Consider the following 9,549-nt stretch of genomic DNA (forward strand, 5'->3'; position numbering starts at 1 on the left):
TGATGGACTTCTTAAGTGCTTTTCATCCTAATTTCTAAATATCTTTTAGGTTACTTCTTCCTTTATTGTCTTTGAAGCCTTTAGTTTTGCTCTATTCTGTTTTTCCAATTTCCATACATCCTGCTTGTTCCTAGAAATTGATGAACAATATAATCAAGCCAAACACATCTGTTGTCTCACACCTGTGTCCATATTACTGCTGGACCACATATATTACAAGACACAGAGCAAGTGGAGAAGATCTGTGTTCTTTTCTCTTTACTTTTGTCTTTAATGTGAGGCATGTTAGTATTAGATCTTGTCCCAAAGCCTGTAATTCACTCATATCTACTGAGTTGGAACCCACTCATAGCTGACCTTCAGGAAGGTTATCAAGAGGTTGTGCATCGCACAGGAGGAGATTGCCCATCCTTCTCCTGCAGAGCTACTGATGGATTAGAACCACCAGGGGGCATTGCCTTTGAGTTATAGGCTATGCCACCAGTTCCCTTCCCAACCTGTGAATGACCTTATTTGTAAAGAGAGACCAATGTCCTAAGATGAAGATAGAATAGCTTCTTTATGTTTTCCTTCAATCTTCTTACCAACTATCACTTCGTCTCTGGAAATGCTCATTTGATGATGGGGGGAAAAGAGAAGATGGTAAATGTCCAAAGCAAAACTATTTACCACTGCTGGTTACCATCAGTTCATTCATGAGCAAGCTCCCTGACTCTGTGTGTTTCAGTGAGGGCTTGAAATCACACAATATAACATGTGTCCTGACATGCTTATCTAGACCTCTAAAGCACTCAACTGCAGTCGCTCTGAATCAGAACCTCCGGGAGTCTCTTTAGTCCAGTGAGAAAAGTCCTGAAGTAGAAACTAACCCCAAGAATGCTGTTCTTTCTTTTTTTTCCTGAGGTCACTTTCATTTCCATATCTGTGATACCACTTGCAAAATGAAGGCAAAGGGCTGGTGCACATTGGACCTGGCTACAAATCCCATCTCTTCCACCAATTACTGATGTAACTTGTCATGGCTTATTTAATCCAGGATTTCTCAAATAGTGTGCAATGAAAGAGTGCCATTTGGCCCATAGCCCTCAAGCTCAGTTAACACTCAAGGTAACTGTAGACTGGAGGTAGTTGCCTCCAGTGACAAGCAGCTTCATCCATTTATCCCAGCATGCCTTACAGACGGCATATCCCATGTGGTCATGTGTGGAAAAAAAATTAGGAGACACAGCCTGTCTTCATTTTCCAGTGCTGCTATAACAAAAATATCACAATTCACTCATTAGTTCATTGCCACTGAGTCAAAACTGACTTACTTACAGCTTGCTCTCCCTCCATTGGGTTTCTGAGGATGTGCATTGCCCACTAGACTACCTATCTTTCTCCCTCACAGCCATAATTAAAACAGCAAGAGAGGCATTGCTTTTTAGGTAAGCCACAAACTCCCTACAGACTATGCCATCTTTAAAGAACAGACATGTATTTTCTAATATTTCAAAAACCTACAAGTCTGGACTCAGGGCATGACTATGGATTGTGGTCCTTTCCTGCTTAGTAGCTACATCCTTGGGCTGATGGATGTGTTTGTCATGTGTGCTTATCTCGGAATGGCATTGCCCCTCTTCAAATATGTCTTTGTTTCCTCTGCCTGTTCATCATTCAGAAGTGATTTGGTATGGGATCCAGCTTACTTCACTGTGCCTTCATGGACATAATGAAAGAAATCCTTCATTTGGAACAAAGTTGCATCCTTAAATACAGGGCTTTGAATTTCAACACATGTTTAGAGGAATATTACACCATTCAGTTCACAGGACTTCATCTCACTGGTAAAATACGACTGACATCATTACCTTTCCAAAGGAATGGTTGAAAGAGAGGCTCAGCACAGTTTCTTCTTCAGCATAAGAAAGGGACCATTGGGCCTGTTGTGGGCAATTCTAACTTTCTCCAAAATCATTATCATTCCCAGTACCTTCTCAGCCATATGTTGTTGTTGTTAAGTGCCGTCGAGTCGCTTGAGACTCATAGTGACACTATATACAACAGCCCTAAGCCCTGCTCTATCCCTTGTCAATTTTATTGTCTCCAACATACATGTCTTCATTACCCCAGTAACAGAATTAATCCATCTCGAGAGTCTTCCTCTCCTGCACTGTCCTTCCACCCTCCCAAGCATGACGTCCCTCTCCGATGACTCGTCCCTCCTTGTAACATGTCCAAAATATGTCATACGAAGCTTCAGAATCCTTGCCTCCAAGGAGAAGCCTGACTTCACCCTCTTCAGGACGAACTTGTTTGTTCTCCTAGCAGTCCATGGTATATCCAATACTCTTCTCCAGCACCAAAGCTCAAAGGCATCAATTCTCCTTCTATCATCCCTAGTCATTGTCCAGCTCTCTGGTGCATAGTAAGTAATGCCAAAAACCATGGCCTGTATCAGGTGTGAACCTTAGTCCCCAGACTGACATCGTTGGTCCTCAGTACCTTGGAGAGGTCTCCGACAGCAGACTTTCCCAATGCAATTTGTCTTTTAATGTCCTGGCTGCTGGTACCAAAAGTGTTGATTGTGGTGCCAAGCAAACTGAAGCTGTCAACAATATCAGTCTCACTCTCTTCACCATCTATCATGGTGCTGCTAATTGGCCCAGTGGTGAGAATCTTTGTCTTCTTAATGTTAAGCTTTAATCCATATTGAAGGCTGCAATCCTTGACCTTCTGGAGCAAGCACTTCAGGTCCTCCTCAGTTTCAGCAAGCAGAGTTGGGTCATCTGCATAACGCAGACTGTTGATGAGTCTACCTCCAATCCTGCTGTCACACTTCTCCTCATATAGCCCAGCCTCCTGGATAATATGTTCTACGTATAGATTGAAAAGATATAGAGATAGGACACATCCTTGATGTACACTCTTCCCAGTTTTGAACCATGCAGTGTTTCCTTGTGTGTGGTGGTTCTTTGGGGCCCATGAGAGGGTTGGCAGAGCACACTAGCCAGATGAATGGGGGTCTGGGGCAGGGAGTTTCCCAGCAATTGGGCATGCCAGGCTACCAAGACACTGTAGGTCATATAGTCCTGGTGTACAAGTTGCCGTACAGCGGTCACTTGTGGTTGCTGTGAGTCTGAACACTGTGACACTGATGTGTCAAATGTGTTACTGTCTGGTTACCCAATGTGGTCAGAGAGTGGGGTGGAGCTCCCAGGTTAAAACAAGCTTGGACGGAGGAGTGGCATCCACTTCCATAATAGCTTGCCTCCAGAAACCCTATGAAGCTGGAGAGAGGAAGAAAGGCATCCAAGCATCCAGGACTCTCCTTCATAGGGTCGCTGTGAGTCGCCTGCGACTCGACGGCACTTAACAACAACAACAACAGTGTTTCCTTGCCCTCTTCTGACAACTGCCTCCTGGTCCAAGTATAAATTTTACATAAGCCCAATCAAGTGTTCTGGGATTCACATTCTTCTCACAGTCAGCCATAGTTTGTTGTGATCCACACAGTCAAATCCCTTTGCATAGCCAATGAAACACAGATAGACATTCCTCTGGTACTCTCTGTTTTCAGCCAAGATCCATCTGACATTATCTATAATATCCCTAGTGCCACAGTCTCTTCTAAATACAGCCTGAACTTCAGGCAATTCTCTGTTGATGTGCTGTTCCAGTCATTTTGGGATGATCTCCTGCAGAATCTTGCTTGCATGTGATATCAATGATATTGTTCAATGATGTCCACACTCTGTTGGATCACCTTTCTTTGGAATGGGAACAAATATAGATCTCTTCCAGTCAGTAGGCCATATACTTGCCCAATAAATAATGACATGTTGTCTGCCCTACTTCATAAGGGGCGGCAGTGCAGATTAACAGACTGACTTCAGATTTAGGATATACTTCATTGAAGAATGAAGCTGCTACTTCACATTGCTGCTCCCTCCTCTTCACCTCAATTTTGCATGCATCTAGCATCCAGAAAAGTAAGTTACTGTTGCCCTTTCTTGTGATGAAGAGGCACCAAAACACCAGTTCTCAATCATACACAATTCCTAACAACCCGTAACTTCTGAGACTAATCACCTGCTAATCATCAAGGGCATCATGCTTGGAAGAGTAACTGCTCAGTACAGGAGACAAAGACTTATGATGAGATGGATTGACACAGTGACTGTGGCAATGGACTCAGGTGTGTCAGAGACGATGAGGTTGGCTCAGTATAGGGCAGGGTTCAGAGCCATTGTTCATAGGGTTACTATGAATTGTAATCAACCTGACGATACATAACAACAATTATCTCTCTGTGGTCATGTGGATGATGAGGATGCACATAACAAAAGTGCTTTTTAAATTCTGTCTGTTTTTATCATCTGGACTTTGGGGGAGTGTCCTGATTGAGATTGGCGAACATTCAGATTCCCGAGTCAGAGGGCACTTCCTCTTAGCTGGTCCCTTCCTCACCACAGTCCACACGCAGTAGGTCATAAGTATCCTGTCTCTTGATAATCTCCCAACTGGTTCACCCTGATCTAACCACCTGGTACTTTTTAGCTAACGTAACCTTTCTCAAATATAATGTGGTTGTTCCCTCATTTCCTGCTGCCTTCAAGATACTGCACAAGTCCCTCAACAATAAACATAGCCTATCACTATGCATTCTCAGCAGCCCTTGCCTCCTATGTCTTTGTTCCTTCTCGTAGTGACCACCTTAGACCCACCAGCTTGGGATTCTGTGAACAATGGTATGCTATCTCATGTGTCTGTGTTTTTATAAATGCTATTTCCTTATTCTCTAATGCCTTCCTCCTTTTTCCACCAAGTCTCATCCTACCTACATGGATGCTTCAGTAATATGCTTCTCTGAGGTCATCCTTCCCTGACATGCATATCATGAATGTATTGTCATGTAATCTATTTATTCCACCAGAATGTAATATCCTGTTTCCTAGTGCATATGGACCCAAACTAGACATGCCAGAGAATAGGAACCATTCAGTAATTTCCCAGGAAGTTTTACTGTGGGTGTTGCTTCCAAGCTTGTTGAGAGGTGAATTAAAAAATACCTTCAGGTATAATAATATCAATGAGCACAACAATGTGAACAAAGATCATAACCATCATTAACAACTTTACAATTTGTAAATGAATCTCACATTAGCATTATACAACCTGTTAAGTTGTAAGAGAATGGGGAATGAAATTTGCATCAAAACCAGGGTAAAAAAATGTTGACCTATTGAAAAACCCCTGTGGTGGGATTCTTGACTTTATGCAGGAGATTTTGGCTGTGTTTCAGTCAGTTCACCTCCTGTGCAGCCACGTGAAATGGTCTGTCAGTAGAGGTTTGCATGCTGCTGTGATGCTAACCAGGTTTCTGCAGAGCATCCAGACTAAGGCTAATTATAAAGAAAGGGTTAGCCATCTACTTCCAAAAATAAACCAGTGAAAATGATATGGACCCACCAGTCTGAGCCCCATCTTGGTGAGGGCACAGAACCAGCCCATGTTTCACTCAGTTGTCATGAAGCTGCAATGGGTTGGACAATTTGTTAACAACAGCAGGGAGAACTCTATGTGAAGAAATAAGGAAACACTTTATCAGGACGGATAAATCCTTAAAAAGAAATACACAGTTGCTGGCAGCTGGGAAAGCCCAGGGAGGATCAAGAAACTCATATAGGAAAATGCTTTGCTAGGAAGAGCCAGGGGACAAATGTGCATGACTGGGGATTTCTGACTCTCAGGTCTCCAGAAGAAAGCAAATTTGACAACTATAGGCATCTCACAGTAAAAGAAACGGAAAGAGAAAAAGCTCCAAGTCCCCCACAGCATCAGTGCTCCAAAGACCACTCAAAGAATCCTCTTCTTTGGCTTTAAAAGTTCAACCCTGATGGACATGGCGGACTTCCTTTACACAGGATAAAATATAACTTCCTGGTTTGGATATGAATGGTCTATACCTTTCTGGATGTTCCTATTCCATCATGCTTTCATGAATTGAAGTTGATTTAGAGTACATTTACACAAAATAGTATTGAGTAAGACAAAGCAAGCCCTGGTCTCAGCCTCTCCCTTTTCCTTTTCTTCCTTTTTGCTTTGCTCTTTGCTTCTTTTTATATTTCCAACTGAAGAAATAAAATTGTTTTACTAATGGTTATGGCAAATGATAAACTCTTGCTTGGAGCACTATGTGCAGAATCTGTAAGATCTAGACCTTTGGAGAAGAGTCCTTACCCCTTCATTCTTGGGCTCACCTAAAACAGTGCTTGGGAAGCACATCACATTCATTCTTACAAGGGCTGATCAGCAATGTTGAGAAACCCAAGCCCATTCCATTAGAATAGGCCAAATCTACAAGTTCCAGGAGAAGAAATAAAGATGTTATAGTAATGGCAAGTAAAATAACATATAAACACATTAACTTTTCATCCAAATAAACTTTCTCCACAAAAGACTAACTATACCTCTGTCTGCTCTAAAGATGGAAAAGACCTGAGAAAATCCCAGCTATTCTGCAAAGTCTACCAGCAACTTAAAGGATGCCATCAGAGATAGGACCTCTAATCCCTAGTGGACAAAAGCAGAATCTTTAGATTTTTATCAGTCAACTATAGAAACTCGGCAATGACAGAGAGAAGGCAGGAGGCTGCTCAGAGTGAACAGTCCAAATGTGAACTACAGCTCAAGTGCACCAGGCAAATGACTGAAAACCACACTTTAATCCTGGGAGTGGATTGACAAGTCTGTCTGGATTTGAAATGGATAAAGAGTGCTAAATTCCCACAGTCTTTAACTTTTTTTTCTGCAAAAAGACAGTGTGGCATTTATTCTCTTACCTTGTGGATGGTCAGAGTGAATGCAGAGACAAAAATCTCTATTTCTTTCTCCCCAAGGAAGCAGCTGGAACCTTGATGTGAACAAGTCCTTCGTGCTCTGACCCAAGTGTTTGGATGTCCAATATGAGGGGACCTGAGACCCTGTTGGTTTTTATGAGTTTGTGGGTCAGCCCAAACCGGCTGTCAACTCATCTGTATGCAGCAGTCCTCAAAGAACATAGTTTACTTAATAACCGGATCCAGCAAGAGTAGGCGTGGACTTTTCAATGGGCTACATACACCAAAGGTGTTGAGCTGTCAAGGCTCATTAAGGAAGATTTGTTTGTGGAACCATGACTTGGAATCAGGGGCCCATGTGTTCCTACTGTTGGCATCTGAGTCACATGTGGGGATTGAGAGTGTGCTTGCAGGGCTGCTATATGTACCCAGGTGGGGATGAGAACATCTCCAAGGAGTCTTTCCTGAGCATCTCCTGCTTGATCTGTGCTCTGTGACCACAGAAATTTAAGCTGCCCCTACCCAGCTCCAGTCTTTCTTCTATTGCTCTGATTCCAAGATGAAATAGAGGCCTGTGTGCAGACTTGATAAATAGAGAGGCTGGGATTAGAGACTGCCGTGCCTGGGAAGTTTCTTACCTTGGATACTTTGAGTGAAATAATGCAGGCAATGAAACTTGGCTTGGGTAAACACTCGTGAGCAGGCCAGGTCCCTGGCCGGTGAGTTGAGCACTAGCTTGTCCATCTAGGCTATGTCCATCTCGCCTGAGCCCTCCTCGTCATAGATGACCAGTGCTTGTGGATCTTGGGCATACTCCTGCCATAGGCACAAGCTTGATTCTTGAACTGCTGGCATAGAAAGATGAGGAGGGGCGTCACTGCAGGAGCAGAGCAGGGATCACACACGTCTCCCCCATCCTGAAGCACACCTGTTCTTCTCCTTTCCTTGGGAATTTCTGAGCCAGCCTAGACTTCAAGCCACACCTCCATGATCTGATGACACAGAATTTTTGGACTGAGTCACCTACCTCCCACCCCAGTCCCTGAAACAGAGACACTCAGGGAGGTGGCACCCACATCTCTGTATCCTACATGTTCAGTGTGGCGCATGGTCCCAGGGCAATAGAGCTGCTGTAGGCTCCATCAGATCTGGATCCCTGACTGCTTCTCCTCATTGGGAAGCCCCTTCAGTATCCCTGGTGAGGACACAAAGGAAGATGGCCACCAGTGCATGGATGCTGACGCCCACCTGGGTTGCCATCTCCTTACAATGTCCTCTGTTTGGTTACTTGGAAGAAGTGGCCCTTGTCACTGGTTCTTCAGATGGAGTATTTGCCGGAGAGGGTTGCAGGGTTTCTACCATCCTTTGCAAAGTTCCAACTCTTCAGCATGAAAACCCTCCAACATCTGTCCCTGCATCAGGCTCTGTGGTCCTCCCCTGCTGTGTCTTCACTGCCGTCTACATTCCTCATAATGAGTAAACCTGCACATAAGCAAGAGGGACCCAAGCACAGACAGCTAATCCAGTAAAACCATCTGTGGGGTTAGCAATGTTGCCATCACTGAATTGAAGGTTATACTGGGGTTCTTCCTATTGTACTTTTAGAGCTAAGGCAGGTGACACAATTATTGACTAATAACAGTTGGAGTGAGTTTGTGTGATTACTGAAAAGAGCCATCAAAAAAATTTAAATAGTAGTGGAAACAGGTAAGAAGCAATGGGAAGGAACTTAAAAATTGAAGTAAGAGACTAAAAAAATTTTGCAAAAATTAAGGAAAAGTTGACAAAGAAGAAATATATAGACATGTAGGGGGAAAAACAAAAATAAAAAAACAACAAAAAAAAACAAAGTTATTGTTACTGAAGGAGATTTTAGAGCAAATAGTATGGAAGAAATTCTTTTAAAAAGCTAATAAAAGAAAATTTTTCTAAACTAAATAAAGGCCCAAGTCTACAGATTAAAAGAACTCAATTGTTCTCTTACATAACCTTAAAGAGATAGCTATTTGGGCATGTTCTGATGAAGCAAAGACTATGTGAAGAAATTAGAAGAAAAAATCCAGACAGAAGATAATACTTTCTTAAATAAGGGAAATTAGATGCCTACGTTGCCTCCATAAAATTAAGTGCTAAAAAACGTTGAGGGTACTTTTGAAGGGAAGTGGCTGGTATCAAAGTATTATTATTTTTTTATTAAATTTTATTAGTTTTAATGAACATTTACAGAGATTTTGGGTTTTCATTCATTCATTGTTGCACTGTTTTCTCCACCCTCATCCCCAGTTCGTTCTTCTTTCCCCCTCCCCCAATGTCTGTTTTAATTGTCCAATTGCCACAGTGCTTGTCAAAGCCAGTTCTGATTAATCTCCTTTGTCAGTGTGTCCCTTGCCATTCCCTATCACTCCTCCCTGAGAGAGACTTCACCCTGCTTCATAAGGAAAAGGGGATGGCGTATTCTCTTAGCTACTTCCTGCTGAAAAGGGATGCTGTGGGTTTCAGGGTGAAGGTCTTCTCTCACTACTCTGAAGGGCCCCTTTGGCAGTAGGAAACACATAGACTATTATGGAGATTGATTTTGGAATTTAGATGCACTGTTATCAATTGTGCTTAGCCGTACATGTTCATATCCTTGAAGATATATCAAGGAAGTGTTGCAGCCTAGAAGATACAAATTTAACTAACAAGTTAAAAGGGCATGAGTCAAAAATTGAAAAGCAATAATATTCTG

Source organism: Elephantulus edwardii, unplaced genomic scaffold (genome assembly GCF_000299155.1).
Source record: "Elephantulus edwardii isolate Elephantulus edwardi_28Jun2011 unplaced genomic scaffold, EleEdw1.0 scaffold00323, whole genome shotgun sequence".
NCBI lineage: Eukaryota > Metazoa > Chordata > Mammalia > Macroscelidea > Macroscelididae > Elephantulus > Elephantulus edwardii.